Consider the following 22666-nt stretch of genomic DNA (forward strand, 5'->3'; position numbering starts at 1 on the left):
TGTTGAATTAATAAAATGCTTTTGCTTTGGACTTTAAAAATGTTTTTCCGCAATATTTAGATTTTTTTGCAAAACCCTCAGATGCCATGATTTTCAAATAGTTGTTATCTCAGACACTATTTGTCCTCCTAACCAACCATACACCAACTGAAAATTAATTTCTTAATGTATTGATATAAAAATCTAAATTAAAAAAAAAAATACCCGTAGAACTGGTGTTTTGTGGTCCAGGGTCCACAAATCGTCCTTGAAATAATTACATTGTCTATCTTTTTTATGGTACATAGTCTCTTTCACGTCAAATCATATAAGAGGTGTAGTACTTACATTCGGAGTATGGATTATGTAAATACTTACCACTGACAGTGTTATCTGGTTTAGTCACTGCTCTCTTCAGCCAGGTATTTCCTTACACTTAGGAGGCGCTTATTTCCTCTGAGGTGTGGCCTCTTTTCTTCAGCTTCTGAGACAGACACTCTTGTTTCAAACACACACACACATAAACAAATTGAAATTCAAGAACTGATGGACTAATCTCAGACTTTAAATCTGACCACTCTCAAGTGGAAATTAAGTAGCATGTGTGACTTGTGCTGGCAAAATAAGTCACAATGAGCAAAAATGAGTTTTTTTTTATTATTATTATTATTATTCTCATTAATAGTCCTTCAAAATGATGTATAATTTGTTGAAATCTGACAAAAAAAATTACTGAGCTACACCAGTTTGAAGTTGAAAGAGTTGGCAAAGTCAATTTTGAGAAAACTCAGGTTAAAGTTTTCTAAAGGTTCCAAAGCAAAATCACAGAGCAACATTGCATCTTTTCCTGCAGTTCTTTTCTTAATAATAATTCACTTTTTATTTTACATCTGAACAAAAGCATTCAAGTAATAAAAAACAAATAATCCATTGTAAAATCCCTTTGTGTTCATTACAAATAAAGTAATTATTAAAACTATAAAAGCAGTTCAATAAAGATCAGAGATTGACTGTCATTCTGTGTATGTTTATCAGGATATATATAATTGTGTATATATACTGATAAACATTTGAATGTCGGATTGAAATGAACGCTGTTTTGTTAGTTAATTGTTAGTATAAGTGTTAATTGTTAGTATAAGTGCAGCTAATAATAATAATAATAATAATAATAATAATAATAATAAATTAATTAGCATGTTTTTGTGTTTTGCTTTGGTACTGAAATTGGTACCGAGTACAATGGATTTTCACTGGTACTGGTACCGAATACTGAAATTTTGGTACCGTGACAACACTAATAGTTGGTAAAACTGAAGACCTTGATTAATGTGTTCAGGTGCAATGCAGGTTGGAGCAAAACTCTGCATGTAAGTGGACCTTAAGAGACAATGAGAGATCTCCTGTAATATATTCTGAACATGACACTTCAAAGAGGCAGGATGACTTCTAGATTAATGATTTACAACACTGGTGTCCAGTCCTGGGCTGGAGGACCAATGTTCTGCAGAGTTTCTGGTGATCCTTGATCAGCTGCCCAGATCTGCTTAACTGGGGTTGTATGGGATCAGAATCCCGCCAAATGTATTGCAGTCATAGATCGAAAAATAATAAGCATAAATAAAATATTTAAAAACACATGTGAAATAATAACGCACAAAACTGAAAAACAAATGCAATTTTTTTTTAAATAACAAACAACGCATGAATCATTGATCGTAAAATAATAAGCGTGAATCAAAAATGTAAACACATTTAAAATTATATTGCACAAAACTGAAACATGAATTTAACATTTTCCAAATCGCAAACAAAATCAGGTTTCCTGCTCATATATGTTATTTTTTTGTGTGCTTATGGTCTTTTCCCCTTTGCTCTTGTTTCCACGTTCTGCGCTTGCGTTTCTAAATGTTGCAGTTAGAGTTTCATGTAAATCAGGGCGGGCTTCAACGTCACCATTGGGCCACAAGTTCTAGATTGACAGCTGCTCCTCTAGCCAATCAGTCCAAGGGGAGTTGACGTCACTCCGATGCGACTCGTGGCTGCTGTGGTAGCAGGTGTGTGAAGCAGAGCATGTGAGCGGAGTGGAGCGGGAGAAGCGGGAGAGGCTTGCGACCGGGCGGGTCTTAAGCGCAGAGGCATTTTAAAAGGACCGAGCGCGTCGCTCTATTTCCTGCTCCTATTTTCGCTCCGCTCACCACGAGAGTCTGAAGCATGCTCAGTCAAGCCTGACCCAGAATCCAACTGTCTTTTACTGTCATCAACAGACTATTTTCATTCAAAACTTGGCTCAATAATGGAGTTCAAAAAGTACTTCAAAAAAGAAAACGAGAAATCATACAGGTGTACTATTAAAAAACGAACTAACAGTGATTTATTTATATAATTAGGCCCATTAATTCGTTTAATTTTACAGCAGTTTTTTGTACAATTGATATAAGCCAATTTAAAATTTAATCCTGTGCGCTGAAAAGTTCATTTATAAGAATGTTGGCCTAATAGTTAATTTACTTTTAAAACGTTTATGTATATTTTTGTTTATATAATTTTTATTTATATTATTATGCCCATTTATTCGTTTAATTTTACAGCAGTTTTTTTTTTCGTACAATTGATATAAGCCAATTTAAATTTTAATCCTGCGCGCCAAGAAAAGTTCAGTTATAAGAATGTTGGCCTAATAGTTAATTTACTTTTAAAACGTTTATGTATATTTTTGTTTATATAATTTTTATTTATACCTATTATTAGGCCCATTTATTCGTTTAATTTTACAGGAATTTTTGTGACTAATTTGCCATTTGTAATTTGAAATAAAACATTTCTATTTGAAAAATGTTGTTGTTGCTCATTAGTTCTTTAGGAGGTAAGGCTGTGGTCTAAGCTAAAAGTCATATATAGATTTTTTTTTTCTTTTTTGGAGCGAGTGGGGGGCGATTTGAGTGGAGCGCGAAGCAAACTGCGTTGAGCGCTGAGCGATAATGAGGCGGAGCGGCCTGATGTAGCTTTGAGCGGGGAGCGGAGGGGTGAACAGTTCCGTGAGCGATGAGCGGAGATTCTCACCGCTCCACTCCGCTCACATGCTCTGTGTGAAGTAGCGGGTGACACAGGCGTGGCTTTTCACCTTCGCTCCCGTCCCACTCCCGCCCCAACAGATCATCCCTCGTCCCAATACACACCACAACAACTATGGGGGGCACATCCGCTCCCGTTCCCTCCGCCGCATGCGCCACGTTCCCTCCCACTATGTTGTATTTCTTTTTGGGCCGGAGCTCTGTCACCACAACACCACCCCAATAAAAGACCGCAGTCCAGTATCCCAGCCAATTCCCCTTCTTAGTGCAATACACCTTCCACCTGTAGTTTTTTGTTCATTTTCATATTGCCATGCACGCCCTTCCTAAATGCACAATGTTGCCTTGCACACACATTTAAATTTACCTGTTACACCTCCATGTTACCCCACCCGGTTTCTATTTTTATTTTTTTTTTTTCATTTGCGCTTAGACATCTTCACTGTCCTCTAGATTTATGTTTCTGTTCCCCCAAGTTTCGAAGTTGTCTCGACTCAAGTTCCCATGACCGCGCCGCCCGAACCGCATCGTTGTTTGTCTTTCCTTTCTTTACATACACCAGCGTTTCCGGTGCCCGTTTTTCTTTACTTGCCCACCAATGACCGTCTACGGATGTCCGCCCGCGTTCTGTACTGTATCTGTATGCACAATCGCGTTAACTGGCGTCTGTTATAGATCAGGGGAGAGTCATCGGTGCCTATCTGTCCTGCGTGTGGATCGCGCTGCTGTTCCTGTTTTTGCTGCACACCCTTCAAATGCGCACATGTCTGTTGGGTCCTATTAGCTGGAGGCGAGCCATGGTAAAGTTCTGCCTCCATCCTACTGGTGTAGATGATAAAGCTATGGTGTTTGGGAGGTCTGGAGGGAGGATGCCAGGAGCGCTGGCGTTGTGGATGAAATCCTGGGTCCCGGGTGTGGGAGTGCGGACAGTAAGGGTAGACAAATTGCCGACTCCCCCCAGGACCATTAAAGCGGTTCTGTCCCTTCACCGCGCAGGTCCTTCACGGAACCCCCGCCCACCACCGCCGACAGGCGGTCGACTCACGCAGACACCGTGGCAGTCGAATTGAGTTCCACATTAAAATATCAGCCTCCGTTTTATCGTTTATTTAAAAGGTAGGCTCGATTTGTGTGTCTCAAAGTTTGGTGACTCAAAGTGTTATTCCGATTTCCGGTCCCCCGGCCCCCCACCCCGTGCCGGTTTTTCCTGTCCCTTCCCCGTACCGTGCTTTACCCGTGTGACGCTCAAGTGTGCGAAGGTGACCCCCCGTGTCCGCCGGCAACTCCTGAGACGATTCGCGGTCCGTCTTCGCCCTAAATATTTTTGTGCATGGGTGCCGGAAACCTTCACTTTTGTGTGTTCTGAGCTTTTCTGCAAGCTCTATGTCGTCCGCCGCGGCCGATCTATCGCTCCGTTAATGCCAGGGGTACTGACGAAATGATCTACGATGTTAAGGTTAGATTCGTCCGCACTCCTTTTATATTGTAGGGCAGTATGTTTAGGAGGCCGTAGTGCCTTCGGCTAAATTGCACCGACGATTCTTTCTGCGCGTTCTTTGTCAGTTCCAGAGCGCCCGGTGGGCCTGACCATTCCTACCCCAGGGTTTACTGCGCATGCCGCCCCCCATTCTCGCGGCCGTTGTCTCGTGGTACCCCATGCTTTTTACTGTGTATGCCGAAGTGTAAGGGTAGTTTAGGGTTGGGGTCGGTGTCCACTTTACTACAAAACACAACTCGAATTGTTAGAACACCCCTATTTAATGTAGGTTTCCCGGCGCTGTCTTTCCCCCCTTTTCCCAGCTACAACCCAAATATACCACACTCCAATCCTGTATTTGCCTTTCCGGTTCTGTCATCAGCGGTCCTTCTCCATCACCTGCAGCGCTTCATTGGCGCAGCGCCTACCGGCTTAGCTCACTGCTTGCTCCCTGCATCCGTGGCGCAGGTGATGGAGATTTACCGCTGCTTACAGCACCGGCTTTCCGCCCAGCTGCGCCTCACCTAATCGCGTGCGCTTTCTTCGTGCAGGCCCTCTTGCTCCAATATCAAGTCATTGCGTCCCTAAAACCCAACTCCCAAGACACGTGTTCGCGGGCTCGCTATCTTTCTTTTGGCCTCCTCGGCCAACATCGCGCTTGCAGACCCTATCATCACTCCCACCAAAGGGACTGTTTTTCTGTCACCCATTCACCCCACCTTTCTGGCTAATTCCCTGCGATCGTTCCGGGTATTTGCCTGCTGACGCTGGGTTATCCAGCTTCACACCCCTGCCACAGCAGCCACGAGTCGCATCGGATGGCGATCAACTCCCCCTTGGACTGATTGGCTAGAGGAGCAGCTGTCAATCTAAAACTTGTGGCCCAATGGTGACGCTGAAGCCCGCCCTGATTTACATGAAACTCTAACTGCAACATTTAGAAACGCCAAGCGCAGAACGTGGAAAACAAGAGCAAAGGGGAAAAGACCATAAGCATACAAAAAAAAATAACATATGAGCAGGAAACCTGATTTTGTTTTGCGATTTGGAAAATTTTAGATTCATGTTTCAGTTTTGTGCAATATAATTTTAAATGTGTTTACATTTTTGATTCAGGCTTATTATTTTTCGATCAATGACCGCGTTGTTTGTTATTTTAAAAAAAAAATTGCATTTGTTTTTCAGTTTTGTGCGTTATTATTTTACATGTGTTTTTAAATATTTTATTTATGCTTATTATTTTTCGATCTATGACTGCAATACATTTGGCGGGATTCTGATCCCATAGGGTTGGAGCTAAACTCTGAAAAAAGAGAAGACAACCAATATTATGATGTTAAAAAGTTAAAAAAAAAAAAGATTCAGAAATATGCACAACGTCTGAAAATGCACAGAGATGAGAATAAAGCTATGTGTTTAATGAGAACTTTCAACCCACTGAAAATAAGAAGCAATATTACAGTAAGTCACAGATGCATTTTTATTTATTCTTATTAATATTGTTTAAATATGTTACAGTTACCTTGTGGTTTATCGATGAAATAGAAAAGATCTATCAGTGATGAATGGCATCATACATAAATCATATGTAATGATATTTAATAAGAGGTCTAACACTGTGTCTACACTGGACAGCACAACAAAAATACAACAGAGCCTATTATAATCAGTAATGCTCTCTACACTGGATGTGGCACGGCACAACACAACAAATCACAGACGGTAAACTGATGCCTCTTTCTATTTATGATGTACTGACAAAGTTCAAATGATTTTCAACAGTCACTTTGGAAAGTAAGAGTGTGTAGCTTAGAGTTAGAGAATGGGAATCTACTTCATTGTGCATTGCATTCTGGGTATACAATACAAATCACCAAAGGAAAAAATTACTATTTACATTAATATTTTTAAGAGCTTCTAGCACTTTATTAGAATGGACTAATATTTGAAGGATTATGTGACACTGGAGACTGGAGTAATGATGCTGAAAATTCAGCTTTGATCACTTTTTAAAACATACTGAAATAGAAAATAGTTATAAAATGGTAATTTCACAATATTACTATTTTACTGTATTTTTAATCAAATAAATGCAGCAGTGGTGAGCATAAAATATTTATTTTTACAAATCTGACCCTTACATTTTTGAATGGTAGTGTATGTTTGAGGAATTACTTACTTTTCATGGTTCATAATGTCTAAAAATGTTCTTCGACAGGAGATATGACTCTAGAGCACAGCCATCAGCATGGAAGAACCTACACAGCAAAATCCCCAGTGTTAATTTAACACTCTGAGTGTGGACTCATATAAACACTGACGTAGTGTTAAAAGTAACACTGAAGCAGTGTTGAAGTTAATGAGATAATTAGGTGTTTGATTGAGTGATGATTGACTATTATTGAAGACACCTGATTTTAACAAGCAGAATCACCAAAGAATACAATCACAATTTGTGTGTCACCATTATAGTGGTCAGTATTAGCTTTAGTTGGGATCTTGAGCCTTAAGTGGTTAACTTCAGGTTTTGTGTGGCTGTGGTAACTGAGTTATAACAGACAAACAGAGGAAATGTGGTCATGTGTTGTTGGTTGTGTCTTGGGTTTGAACACTTGAGTTGGATTGTCTTTATTTACTACATAAGTTAAATGAAAAATACAAGACCTTGCATTTTGGCCTAAATCAGACAGATGTTTTTAAAAGTTACAGCTACATAATAAATAAATAAGTTTTTATTTAGACACACAGACATCAAGAATCAGCGTGAGCATCACCAACAATGGTGACCATCAAAAAGCATAAATATAGCCAATAAAAACTCATCATTTTTGCCCGTTTTTATGTGAGTTTTTAGTATCTAGTTTTGTGATGTTCAGAGTTTATCTGAATATGCTGTTTGTCACCGCTGTTGAGATTCATACACTGATTCTGATGTCTGTGTGTGCCTAAAAATAATAAATCTTGAAAAAGAAATCAGAACAGTTTGCAAGGGACCCTTACAAAATGTATAGCAGATACAGACTTTTTCACTGTGGCATCAAAAGATATTATATTTAATCAAGGAAACATAACTCAGAGAAAAGACTCTGAATGAGTTCAATGATTCAAGGCACATAATGATTACATTAAAACATAATCATCACAACCTGATGACTTTTTACTCGGCAAAGCATTACGTTTTTGACCACAAAATGAATGTAGATTAGCCTATAATGTTAAAACGTCAAGGGTCAAGATCCCAACTAAAGCAAACACTGACCACTATAATGATGACACACAAATTGTGTTTTTCTCGTTTAGTGATTCTGCTTGTTAACATCAGGTGTCTTCAATAATGGTCAATCATCACTCAATTAATCACCTATTTATCTCATTTACTTTAACACTGCTTCAGTGTTACTTTTAACACTACTTCGGTGTTTATATGAGTCCACACTCAGAGTGTTAAATTAACACTGGGGATTTTGCTGTGTAGGAACATAAACATACTGTCACTGAGACAACAATATTTATTATACAATGACAGGTTTATTATAAACAAAATAAAACATAAAATAAATAAAAAAAAAAAAAAAAAAAAAATTGACAGAATATATACAAAAAAAAGACTTAAACATTTTAGTTTTACTAATTTAGTAATGCTCCTACAGGTGGACATCAAAATAACTAACAAGCCAAACAAACACAGACACACACACATATATATATATATATATATATATATATATATATATATATATATATGCCATGTGTGTGTGTGTGTCAATGTCAGTAATAGTAAATATTGTGTGTGTGTGTGTGTGTGTGTGTTTTCATTATCTCCCTTCAGAAATTTTAAAATCAGGAACATCTCCTGTGTCATAGATGGTTTTTTTTCTTTTCTGGCACTTCTGAAATAGCAGAACACCAAGTGGTATTTATGTGTAGTTAGCCTTACAGTGGAGATGCTAACTGGACTCTTTTCTGACGACACCTAAACCATTACTTCCTAAAGTAAAATAATAAACGGAAGCGTATCATTACATGAAATAAAGTGTCAGAAACACTTTAATGTACTATTTGTGTAATTATATAGACAGAAACTTACCTAAAAACAATAGTGAAAACCACATTGAGAGTCAGCGTTCAGCTGCTTGAAGAGTTGGGCTGCCGCTTTCTGTTTCCATGGTGACGTCCTCCGAACCTCCAGTTCAGCGCGCGCGCCCATTACAGCACGTAGAAGTCACGCAGAATTTCAACACTGTTATTTCAACATTTATTTTTGGCCTAAATCTGGACCAAAATCAGATGGACCAAACAAAAACCTAATATTAAACTTATAGATTTTGGGGCTATATTTGAACCAAATCCAGACAGACAAAACAACAAAGACCATTGCTGAGTTTAGGGGCCAAAATTTGGACCAAATCCGACAGACCCAAGCAAGAGACCAACTTTCAACGTCAATTTTTGATCTAAAAGAAGGCCATGACGGGCCGAGATTTAGCAAAAAAAAAAAAAAAAACGATGTCCACGCATGACGTCTGGTGCTGGGTGGATACCAGCATAAGTTTCCAGCAGGTGTTCTATTGGTCCTTAATGGTGGTCCAATGAGACAATACATACCACAAATAAAAGAAAGCAAATTACAAATAGAGACCTTATATAGGGACCATTACAATGTCCTATTAAAACCAACAGAATTCCCATTAGAAACCATTAAAACCATTAAGCAAATTCTGAAAATGGTTTTCTATTATTTAATGTGTTAATTTTTTTTTTTTTTCCTTGATCTAATACACTAAGACCATTACAGTTTTCCAAAGAAACCACTTAATTTATTGGAGACATAATAGTTTCTACTTGTGTCCAGTAGATACCACCAGAAGTTTCCAAAGGTGTTCTGTTGGTCCTTAATGGTATCCAATAGACAATACATGCCACCAATAGAAGGAAGCAAATTACCAATAGAGACCAACAGAGACCATTACAGTGTCCGGTATTTAAAGGCCATTAGGAATTCCCATTAGAATTATTAAAAGCCATTACAAATTCTGTAATGGTTTCTATTGTTTTTTTCAGCAGGGCGTCCAGATATCATATATATATATATGATATCTGGACGTGATTTACGGAAATGGGCGCCTCCAAATTGCTAGGATCAGTTTAATAACCACACGTTAATATCTTAAACTCTTTTTTTTTCTGTGATTATTCTCATAATTTTTAATTTGACCATCATCATTTAAAAAAAAATAAAGTAAAAGCATAGAAATAGAGAGGGGAAGAGTTGCGATTTTCAAAAGCGTATTTATTAATTGGTAATACAGAATCTTGTATTATACAATTTGGTTAGTTAAACCAGGATGCTTTTTATTATTATTATTATTACGTTGCAGAAAAATATATGTTTTAATGCTTAGTCACTAGGAGGCGCCTAGACCAGCGTACAATTGAAGTCGAAGAATGCAGCTGCAGACAGCAAAATAGTGTTGGCCCCAGATTCGGTACATACAGCCCACATGTGAAATCCCATGCGGGCCAGATGTGGGCCAGATCTGGGCCAAAACTGCTTGCTGTCTGTGTACACTCTGGCACTGTTGTGTTCAAATGAGTATTAGTCTGTGAAACAATGCTTTGAAACAATTGTAACTTTTTTTTAAACATTCTGAACAGGATACGGTGTTCTGACAAGAACGGGATCACGGTAGTTCTGATTGAGTCGCGTGGATACAGTTGTGAGATGAAGCTTATAGCTCTTTTTGAATAGATACACATTCTCACATCAGGACACGAGGGGGCGATGATGCACTTATGACAAGCTTAAAAATATTTCTGAAATTATAGCTCTTTTTGAATAGATTCAACCTATAAGCAAGTACATTAAGCACTAGTGTATGTTTTATCAAACATATTTATAAGTATATAAAAAAAAAAAAAAAAAATATATTTTTTTTTTCAGAGATCTGTACACTTCCACAGTTTAGTTCAGGCTTTTATGGTGTGTTGAATATACTTAAAACAGTTTAGAAATGGTTCACACAATACTTTTATTCTCTATGTGCTTATGGCATCTGGTTGGTAAGTTTTCTATATTTACAGACACATTTTAATCAGAGTTTTCTTTTTTAAATTTTGCATTTGTTTTTATTTTCATATAAAGATGCTCTCAATTCACACTGGAATTTTGCTGTTAGATGTTGTTTGAGACAATCAAACAGTTCCTCTTTGTTCTTTGGTGTTACAGAACAAATAAACTAAATTCAATTTAAGGAGATAGAATTCTATATTACACCACACTACACCATAATCTCTATGTTTCTAACATACAGAGAGATGATGAGATCGAGTGGAGGTTTGAAGGCACTCTCATCGCTAGAGTGATCGTGAACAATTCAGAATATTATGATGAAAGAGGCATTTCAAGCACAGGATCTCGAAGCTGGGTCAGACTGGATCTCTGGCCATCAGCAAACACCAGATCTGCAGACTCAGGGGACTTTACCAGCTAAGAGACCATTATTGGGAATCTGAGTCAATCAAGAAAAATCAATGTTATAGTTAATGGTGAGAAGTAGTCATAATTTTCTAGTATTAAAAGTACTTTCTCCTGTCCCTCTTTATATCTCATAACGTAAGCAGTACTTTATTGATTTTACTCTATAATAATATTTTCTAGATGAATTATATATATTTGAAATCTCACTTACATATACATTTCATTAACATTTAGTGTATGTTCATCAGACAAAATCTCCTAGCATTTGTCCACTCCAGTCCTTGAAAGACAACTAAATCTCCAACTCTCATTATATATTATATCAGTGAAAGAATTAGAATGTATAGTTAGAGTTTGAGGAAATTAGAGTTAGAATTTATATAGGAAGTTACTTCCAGATATATTTGCAGCAGTATAAAAGCACTTCTACAGTGAATAGAAGAGCACGTTTGTAGTCAGGAGAGTATGAGTATAGTTGATAAAAGCCAAAAATAACACAAGAATATCTCAAAAGTGCAATAAAAATATGCCATTTTACATACAAACCAAATTTACTTTAGATGTATTTTTTTAAATATATATATATATATGTTAAATTAAATTTAATTTAATATAGATATAAATGTAAAAAAAATATAGGAAAGCCCAGCAGTTCTTATGTGGACAAAGACAGTTTAGCATTAGATTCCCCCAAACCGTTCTTATCATCTTCATTATTAGCATCCTATTCTTTCACAGAGAAATGTGAATGGGTGATATATATTGTAGATAAATATTAATGGGTGTGTGGATTACAGGAATCATTTTCCTAAAGGGACAATTCTTCCAAAATGACTGATTTATTTTTTAAAGTCTGAATTGATTATTAGGACTGAAAAAATCAGTTTTGTCACGTGTCTGCACTAAATGTAACTGACTGGGCTGGCATGAAATTCTCATATTCGTATACAACTCTCTGACAAATAAAGCAGCCCTCTTGCTCATATTCACAATATTTTTCCAGCTCGGTCTCAATCTCTCCTACCACCACTTCACATCTCTCTTGAAAAGAAACGGCATCTATTTGCAGGTAGTAACCCCACTGGATGTTCATAGTAACAGCAAAAATTGTGAGTCTGATATTGTTTTTTATAAAGTTGTTATTGTGGAGTTATTTGTTGTTACATAATAAGAGCCTGCTATTTTTGTTGTTGAAAAAAAAAAGCGTTCCTAACTAAACCAAAAGCAGGCAAAGCCTCTTTACACTTTCTGCAAAAAGCACATTTAACCCATAATCATGTTAAAGAGGAGGCTCATGTTGGTAAGACTTGGTCAGACTGTGATCATCTGAGACTGACAGGATTGCTTTTCTTTAGCATCAGCCCAACAAACAACTCCTCACCCCTCCAGACACTGTATACGCTGATAGTGCTGATCTCACAGCTGTTGCTGCTGGATCTCCTGTTGATTGTGGCTGCAGTTGTGCTCATCTGGATCTGCAGAAAATGTATAAAGACTATTCCAGCAATTTTGTTGTTTTTAGCATGTCTTTCTTACTGTTGATAAAAAAAGTCAAAAAAGGTAAAGATATACCCATGTTTAAAGTTTACACAAGGTGAATAAACATTACATGTCTGAGGAGGAAGTTTATGTAAATAAGTGCTTTACAAAATCATTTTTATATACAGTTTGCAAATGAGCAAAAGCCTGTTAAACAAATAAGTTGGACAAGGATATGAAAACATGACAGCTCCATTCCAAACCCTTTGAACTTCTTCAATATCCCCTTTCACAAAGTAACAGGCAGATCTGGGTAGTAATTGATCATACTTAATTAAGTACTTGTAATTAGATTAAATTATGGCCAGCTAAAGAAATATATATTCAAAATTTCAACTTCGGTTTCATATATGGACATTCTCCTGCTGAAATAGCTGGATAATTTTTTTTTTTTTTTAAATTGGAGTGCTCAGAGAGAGAAAGTTTTACATGTCTCTTATTTTGACATCCTCAGGACAGAAGTAAGGTAGTGTTTCAAATTTTGTGGTGATTTTCCAAACACAAATCATACAAAAATTTTGTGTATGTTTCCATACACAAAAATACTGACTCATAACTCCAAGACTGTAGCAAGGAGAGTAGTATCGTTTGATAGAATTTTTTCTATATTTTTATGGGGGGAAAAATGTGTTCTCATGCTGAGAAATAGGTCATAAAATGTAAGAAAAATCTGTGTGTGATCAAGGGAAATTTTTTCATATGATTCTTATTTGGCACGTTTCAATATCATAAGAAAAGAGAAATAATGTAGGAGAAATCATTTTTTGGTGATTTTCCCCAATATTATGCTGTATGTGAATTAAATTTTTGCAGTGATATCATGAAGTTATCAAAAGTTACAGCATTTGGAACCTAGGGAGTCCTTCTCTTAGCCCTTTACAGTTTAAAAATTTTTTTTTAAAATTAAAAAAAACCACACACAAAATTATACAAAACCCCCCAAAAATAAAACTGTTTTAATCTAAATCGATAACAATAACACAATAACAGTTAACATGCAGTGCAATCTATATATATTACATTCTATTTAAATATAAAATGCATTTTAATCTACTGTATGTAGGCTATGTTTGCACTTTCTCTAAAGCGCCATTTTTGAAGAGTGCACATGTGCACAAATACCCAAGGGAACCCCGGAGTATGACATAAGAGGGAACCTGCAATGAATCAAACATCAAATAAAGCAAAATGACAGGGAACAAAAATGTTTTAATTAGTCATCAGCCACCATCAACAAAACACCACCATATAAAATACTAATAATCTAAATAAAATAACAGAATTTATTCTTCCACCACATGCATGTGACGCCATTAACAATGGCCCTATGTTGTTGAACTAATGATATATGCATGTTTCATGAAGTTACAAGCGAAATCGCCACATGACAGCTACCTTAGATTGTTTGGCTAAACTACATGCTGTTTGTGCAGTTTTATGTGTGTTATAAATTCATGAGGAAAATCTTTATAAATGACAGATTATAATTTACCATTATAGCATGTTTTTTTTAATCTCTTATTAATCAGGAGAATCTGTGATCTGATCCTGTTTTATGAAATTACAAGTAAAACAGTGACATCAATATATTATTTTCATATGGGTCTGAGGGTGACTTGTACAAAAACTCACTCCTTTTTTTTTAATTATGATTTTTTTTATTTTATTTTATTTTTCGTCATTTATCAGCAAATAACTCTGCACTACTTTGGAGTTAATCAAAGTGCATTACATGCATTGTAAAGCTCTGACTTCAAATGATACCAATTATTTGTTGATCAGTGGTTTGAAAAGTATGGGTAGTGATATTGTCCCGCGCGTGTTACATTTTGGTTTAGAGGGACTGCTCAGCACGCATTAAGAGATCGAAAAAATTACATTCATTAAAAAGCTGAGTTGCTAAGCTTTAAAATGATACCTATTTTGTGTTATTCCATTCAGGGGTTTCTTAGTAATTTGATTTTGATTTTTTTTTTCATGCAGGTGGTGTCCCGCTTGGCTTAAAGGGTTAATGATTACATATTTTTCCACACAATAGCAACGCATTATTTATAATTTACTGATTCTCCCTAAATCCTCTTTTTCATCTTTTAAAATTTTCCTTATTCACACAAAGAACAGTCACTAGTCAGGTAGCTACACAGCATTTGACCACTGGATTTACAAAAATCATTTCAGGTGTTTCAACATTATCAACTGATGAACACATTAGTGTTTGTTTGAATTATCACTCAGTATTTTATTTAACCATGTATTACTATATCTTTGGAAGGCTTTTGTCTTTCAAACAAATTAGAATGCACAAATTCATGTTATTTCTTATTTACATGTAATGCAGGCATTCCCAAACTTTTTTGTCATCTGAACCTCTTTCACCTAATATTTTCACTAAAAGTACCCCTGGGATTTTAAAACAAATATTTAATAATTAAGTACCACATTTACATGTTCACTGTTCTCTGACATTTGTTAATGCTTACATGACATGCAGGTAAACAAAAAAATAAAAATAAATAAAAACTCATTTTTAAATAAAATGTTTTATTTTGATTTGTAATTTTAAAATGATTTATTTTAATTTTATATTTTTAAGATTTAACCCCATGCAGTTCCTCCATGAATCCCATGGGAATCCTTTACAATAATGTAATGTTTAAGGCACTTTATGTTGTTAATTACAAATTATTTGTATTTTTATATGGTACAATATTATTCTATTTAAATCAACTGAACAAGTTAGGTCAAAAGTAACCTAAAAGTAATCAAAAAGTTTATTATCTGAGATGTGTAATGTAATGGACTACATTACTAACTACAATTTAGGTCATGTAATTTGTAATCAGTAGCAGACTACAATTTAATAAATCTACCCAGCTCTGGTAATAGGCTAAGAGTGAATAACAACAAAAAAACACAAAAAACACTACACGTAAAATCCAAAAATGCACTATTCACAATTTTACTGATAAAGCACCATTCACACATCCATTTCAAAACAGTGGTAAATTCGGTGACATCATTAAACAGAAATGGCCTCTTAAAAGCTGTGCCTCCCGATGTTGTGATTAAACATGGAGGGGAAAACTTGGTCAGTGTTTTTGTTGATGTTTTTATTTTTTGTGTCAAATGTTCACACTCATGCAGCGCTTTTTGCCCAGAAACTTGTACACAGGGCGTCGCCAAGGTGGGTTTGAGGCCCTCTGACAATTTTGTGTGTGTGGAGTCATAGAAGGCAGAGTTTAGGGGCAGGGGGTGGTCGCAGGGGGGTGGGGGCACTTACTCTCCAGACGAGAGCAAATCATAATTTTGTCTGAGCTATGAATAAAAATATTAAAATGAAATAGTTTAAATCTTCTCATTTTATTTGTATTATCTTGTTATTTAAGTGGATATAATAAGAAGTAGCCTCCACGTTTTGGGCAAAATTAATTTCTATGACATTTTAAGCCCCCATCCTTGTGAGCATAATTTGTCATCATGATTCTTAACTTGATCGACAGGCTACATGAGAGGACTCTTTTTTCATTATTTTCATGCTTTAGCAAGTTAACTGAATAATGGATACTCGTACATTTTAATAAACCAGAGAATAAAAATGTGTAAGACTGAGTCACTGCTTGCTGAATTGGACAGGCGATTTCCACATGAAGCACATTTCCCCCCTTCTCACAAAACAGCTTATAGCCTACTACTGTTTCAGCTATTAAAATGGTTCAGTTTTGTATGTACTGGCAAAGTGATTATATTTCGTTTTGGTTTTTGTATGTACTGACAAAGTGATTATATATATATATATATATTTTTTTTTTTTTTTTTTTTTTTGATTAAGTTAATTTAGAAAAACGTTTGGAGCATTTTTATTTGTTAAATATAAGTTTTTGTTTTTTAAAGTAATCATTATGACTTGCCTAAATTAAAATCTATAGATATAAAAGAGTTCAAGCATATAAGAATTTTTAAACGTTAAACCTGATCCTTTCCTCGCTCCTCTAATAAAAATATCCCCGAGATGTCTTGAAGAACAGAGATAGACCATTTACTCACTATCGTATTTATTGTCTTCATCATCAGTTAAAACATCCTGCATTTTATTCAGCTACCATTAGGCCATGTTTGGTTATATGGTCAAAGACAATTATGCATTTACACAGCATTTAAATCTAGTGATTATTATTATCATTATTGTGTGTGTGTGTGTGTGTGTGTGTGTATTATTATTTAAAGCCGCGTTTAAAGACATTATTATAATTTTACATTGCCCTGGCATTAAATGACGATAGGCCTATAGTCTATAGTAGCGAGATGATTTATTACAGACCTGAGGGAGTGAGTTACAGTCATTTTTGACATGTTTCTTTCTTCTTACTGCCATAATCCTCTGTTTTTTGTTCTTCTTTGGAAAGTCATCGAATGCCCAATGATGGATTTTCTTTTCCTGAGCGAAGTTCGATTCAACTGCTTGTAGGTGAAATTAACTCATTTCATAACTGATGAACTTCACATGGTTATTGAACTGAACAGAATCAATACTTGATTTGAGCTGAATAATGTATTTTTAGAGGTGCTTTACAGCAGAATTATTTTCTCGTTTATGAAGCTGCTTTGAAACAATCTGTATTCTTGTATTGACTATCATCAAAATCGTAGTGATATTAAAGTGGTATTGTATAAAGTTATAAAAATTAGATTAAATTAATTAACTTAATTAATTAATTAACTGTTTTGTACTAATTAACGTTGTTAATTATTGCAAGATTAATGTTAAATATTTTTAAGTAGGACACATTAGGCCTTCATCTCCAAGAGATGTTTCTGCTAAAAAGCACTTCATGTTGAAGAAACATCTATTGCTCTGATTCCATCACTCCAAACATCAGAAAGCATGAAAAGCAGTTTATCAAGTACTACTATGCTTTTGTATCATGGTATAATCGTAGCGCCATGTAAGTACTAAGGTGCCAACAAAGTATCATGGCATTACCATCTGATTCCATCACTCTAAAAACGGTACTTATTTGTGAAGTAAATGAAAAAAATAAAATTAAAAAACAAATAATTATTCTGAGATTATTTTCAGTTTTTCTTTAACAAACATCTAATTAATTATTAAACTCTAAATATATCCATAATGAAAACAGTAATCAAGACATACTCCCAGACTCAGACCAGATCATAGTATCCCAAAAACGGCAAGGTTTGTGGGTTGCTCCCGGTCAGCAGTGGTGAAATAGACCAAAAGAGGTACAAAAACACAAAAACCACAAACTGACAGGGTGTTACACCCCAAAGGTGTTTCCCACCAAATGCAAATCAAAACAACAAAATGGCAAAAGATCAAAAAAGTAACAAACCCCAATTGACCCCATTGGTGAAAATCTGTTATATACACACACACACACACACACACACACAAATACACAATTCAAACTTAAGAACATTTAGGGTCGCATTTGAAGGCTGTATACATCATTAAGGATGTCTTATTTAAGAAAAGTAACCATAATAAAATTGACTGTTATCCCTTGTGAGATTTAAAATACTATAATTTATTTTTTACTTTGCAATTTAACGGTTAATTTTCTTAAATTAGACTTCCCCGATGATGTATGCAGCCTTAAAATGCGACCTCCGGAGGACCCAGCCTTCTAAATGAGACACAGCTACTCAGCCTCGTCTTCTGTACTCTAGAGATCCTATGACCCAGTCTAGATGAGAGGGTAAATATTCATGTTAATGTAATTGAAAAGAAACTAAGTTCTGCATTGAACAATAGGTCTAAAAGCTTAGGAAACTGCATAAAGTTGTTAAAGTAATAAACCATGTTAAAGACAAAAACATAAAGAAAAACCTAAATCCATTAACACTAAATCCTCTAAAATTATTTCTCGGAAAGAGGATTGTAAAAGCTTTATTGATAAAATTAGAAAACCACCATCCTCCTGGGGAGACAGCGGAAGTTCTGTAAAAAAAAAAAAGGATTTACAGGACAAAAACAAGGTGAGGTACCTAAAATTAAAATTTTCACCACTAGCTCATCAAAACAGGGCAGGGAAACATGTTAATGGATGTTAAATAACAGAGCAGGACTCAGCAAACATTTTGAAATACTTTCCTGAACACACATGGACTTGCAAAACAGGGCAGGGTAGAGGCTATATTTGACTTAACTGACAGACTGATTTGTATATTTATTCTGTATGGAATGGTTTCAAATATTATTTTCTGTTTTTCGTTAAAATGTTTAATAATTGATTAGGGCCGCCTGAAAAAAAAATCGAATAAAAATGTTTAAGGGTAGGGTGGCATTATTAATCTGAACAAGTAAAACTGATTCTTTGTTAAAACATCAATATTTGTAGGCCTACTTGACTTTAGAAGTACTATACTTGTTAAAACCCTGATGGTGGTTTATTCCTTTTTTTTTTTCTATTTCCGGTAGGCTTGTGTCGAAACAACACAATGGAACATCACTCATCACCCACAAACAATAAAATAAATAAATAAATAAATAAATAAATAAAAAAATGATAATGATAACTGAGTGAAAAAATTATTTGTGTCTGTTCTATGCCGCACCCAAAACGACCAACAGCAACAACAACTCACAAAACTTAACTAAAGACCAGTTTTTCTGTTACATTAATATACAAAAAAAAAAAAAAAAAAAGTAACCAATGCATTTGTGTTGGTATCAGTTTTGACGAAAATCACTATTAGGCTATTATTAGGCTACAATATTAATATTAATACAAGCGACCTCTAGTGTTCGCTACAAAACACGCGCGTGCACAACTAACCCTCAAAATACACTTATGGTGCCTCCTCTATCTTTATTCAGTGTAATTAGTAAAGAATAAGATCATAGAGAATAACAGCTAATGACAATTTTGTGTTTCCGATTTACTATAGTAAATCAAAAGTGTTAAATGAATGAAATAAATAAATGTGACTCACCGTTCACGAGTAATAAAACCCCAAAAAAGGAAAGAGTGGTTCCTCATAATAATGTCGCGCTTTGGCCGCATCCAAACTGGAAGACAGCAGCGATCAGTTTTCATGAGCTCTCGTCAAACCCTCCAAATCACGTGATTTCTGTGAAGGAGGATGTGTTACGTCATACTATTTAAAGCGTCAAGGGTCATTAGTGTAATTCGTCATTATCTTTAGGTAATAACTGTAGACCTGCTAATATATATTGCTATACCTGCTGTACAACTCTATATAAGTCTGTAGTATGATCAGCTAAAGCAGATGACACAACTGTAGCTCCCTCTAGTGACTGAACAGATAACATCGCTGACATCAGTGACTTTAGGTGCCTTTGCTTAAGGCCTGCATCTGTGACGTTTACATTACATTTACTTTACAATAAACTTTAGCTTATATGACTTTAATGTCACTTATTGATACTTGCTTTCCCTTCAGCAGTAGCCTATATTCCTAAGTGTCTTTGGTAACACTTTATTTTGATAGTCCCTTTTGAGTTTATTGGAGCCCTTTTGAGAATTCTTGTTGACACACAAGAGTAGTAGTAGACTGTTTGATAAATATTCAAGCAATCCCCTGTATTGTGATGGTCTCCCAACAGATATTCTACTGACTATAAGTAACTTTGCAACAATTACAACTCATACTAACCCCAATCCTACATGGGCCCCACTAAAACTCTACTCACAGAGGGAGCTGCTATGAGTTTATGGGCCCATGAAACCAGCATATTTACTTTCTTGGCCATTCCCCTCTGTATAAATCGTGCTAGGCAAGTAGTCCAAATCATTCATAAGTTACCATATGTACATAAGTTTTCAAAATTAGGAAATGGAGTTGGGGATGTCATCTAGTGGGTCATTTTGTGTATTGTAAAACAACAGATAATTTATTTACTAATTTCATGCATTATTTCATATTATATAATATTTGTTTTTACAAAACTAAACTTTGATTTTCTGAAGTGAAAGTTGAGATCAACTAAAAAACCAAGTGTTTTTTTGAAGCGTCCAACGAGCTAACAATAGAGCCTGGCAGGTCAGGCCATGATCTGGAGAGTACATATTTGTTCGAACCAAGGGCCTTTCATGGGGAAAATCTATTCTGATAGAAGTCACTACTGGTTTGGAAAACAGTATGATGACAGCATTACTAAATTATGATATTGTTCTCTATGCCATTTTACACAAACACCACAGTTGATGGTTACAGTCACAGACTGTCAGACAAGGAAATCTGACCCTGAATCCTGGAGCACCACAGTGGTGTCCTGAGCCCCTGTCCTGTAATCACTTTTACTCATGACTTAATTTCCACCCACAGCCTAGATTCCCTTATTAAATCTGCAGATGATACAACAGTGATCAGTGCTGGACAGCTGCCGATTTACACTGCATGTCTTGATGCCCAAACTGATTTTCTGACTATATCCGATTTTTTGACGTAATTCGCTTACATCATCTTTTGCAAGTGACCCGTATCCGATTTTTGTGATTTACACTATGCACCGCTGAAACTACAAAAGTAGACGCTCTGGACCCGGAAACAGAAGTAAAAACAGCATGAAATATAATGTATTTTAGAGGGGCCAAAATTATACAGTGTTTTGCTTTCCACAATATTTCCTTCTTGAAAAGTCAACAAAAATCAGCAGCAAACATTGGTCTCAGTACGTATGAGAAAAAAGAGGACTTAAAAGACATGAAAACTCCTCGCATTGCTCCACTGTGTGTATCCTTCTGCCCTTCATCGCGCCTATAATACGTCATGTGATCTCAGTTTTGTGGTGTCCAATTGAGCTTATCACTTTTAATGACGTACGAATTGCATTTACTGGGGGAATATCCGATTTGTCCGCTTACATGGCACACGCAATGCACGTGCATCCGATTCATATCCTCGATTTATTACCACATATGAATGAGGCCTGAATCCATCTGAGAAAAATCTGAACCATGCGGTTTTTCTCCGTTACACGTTCACCGGTCATATCCGATCTGTGCCACATGATAGGAAAAAATCGGAATTGGGTCACTTGAACCATGCAGTGTAAATGGGGCCAATCAGCATTAATCCTGGGACGTGTTTGTGTATGGCAGTTTTACTTTTTCAATGCTCTGAGTGAAAGGGTTTTTATAGATCAGTGGTAGGAATAGATCATATGGTATGAAGTCTACCAGCTGAATGATAAGCACAAACCCTGCCCTGCCATCGATTTTATTTGTTACCTTAATTACATAGTTACCTTTCATGAAATGTAAAAGTCATGGACACAGTCACAACAAACTGGAATTCTTTCTGATGAGGTGCTACAACGTATTATAAACCACAGCATTTAATATAGAGTAGGGTTTTGGTTTGGTAAAAGTTGATGGGGTCTTTAATTATGTAATGGTGTTCTGTACGGTACAGTACAGTACTTTAATTATATGCATATCTTTGATATTTTTGTATACTGACAGTTGATGCACGTATGACTATTTTATTTATTTATATTTAATTGGCCTGCCCTAATAATCACCTTAATCAGTTTTCTGAGCCAGTTAAACCGGCATGTATGACATATAGCTATGCTTAAATATGTTTTGATGTTTAGTCACTAGGGGGAGCTCTAGGAGCGTCATCTGCGGATACATTCATCCACAAATGCACGGACGTCGGCTTCGACTCTGATGTAGGGCGTTTCATGGACTGTACGCGACCGTCATAGTGACAACAGCCAATCACATTAGCTTTCTGGTGTTGCATGATCACGATTGGCTAGCGTCTGCACCAGGGTAAATGCATAGATTGACGCTTGCATTGGCGCTTGAAAAATTTAAAAGTTTCAACTTCTGCCGCGTCCCGAACACGGGCCCACAATTCCCGTTCGCCGCTTTTCACCATTCAAAGTAAACGAGAGGCTGCGCGCCGACGGGCAGCCGAGGCACAGTTTGGAGGTCTGAAGCCAAAGAAGATGCTGATTTTATTCAAACGACTATTTTTTGTCTGGAAAAAAAGGCTATAACTATAAAGCTTTAAAGAGTTTAACAGTTTGTTATAGTATTGGGGGGTTTTACTCAGACCATAGAAAAAAAAAAAAAAAAACTTGCTCTGTTTGTGGCTGCTGTTGTAGTCAACATCTGTCTGTTA

At 35.9% G+C, this 22666-nt stretch overlaps 1 long non-coding RNA gene across 1 annotated transcript; it reads right to left on the reverse strand.

Moving 5' to 3' along the window:
* Positions 1 to 398: 398 nt before the first annotated feature.
* Positions 399 to 6785, reverse strand: LOC109062638. Its single transcript, XR_006154399.1, has 3 exons — positions 6710 to 6785; positions 1446 to 1530; positions 399 to 477 (listed from the first exon to the last, which is right to left on the reverse strand). It is a non-coding gene; the product is annotated as an uncharacterized LOC109062638 (long non-coding RNA).
* Positions 6786 to 22666: the final 15881 nt, after the last annotated feature.

Source organism: Cyprinus carpio, chromosome B3 (genome assembly GCF_018340385.1).
Source record: "Cyprinus carpio isolate SPL01 chromosome B3, ASM1834038v1, whole genome shotgun sequence".
In the NCBI taxonomy this organism is placed as follows: domain Eukaryota; kingdom Metazoa; phylum Chordata; class Actinopteri; order Cypriniformes; family Cyprinidae; genus Cyprinus; species Cyprinus carpio.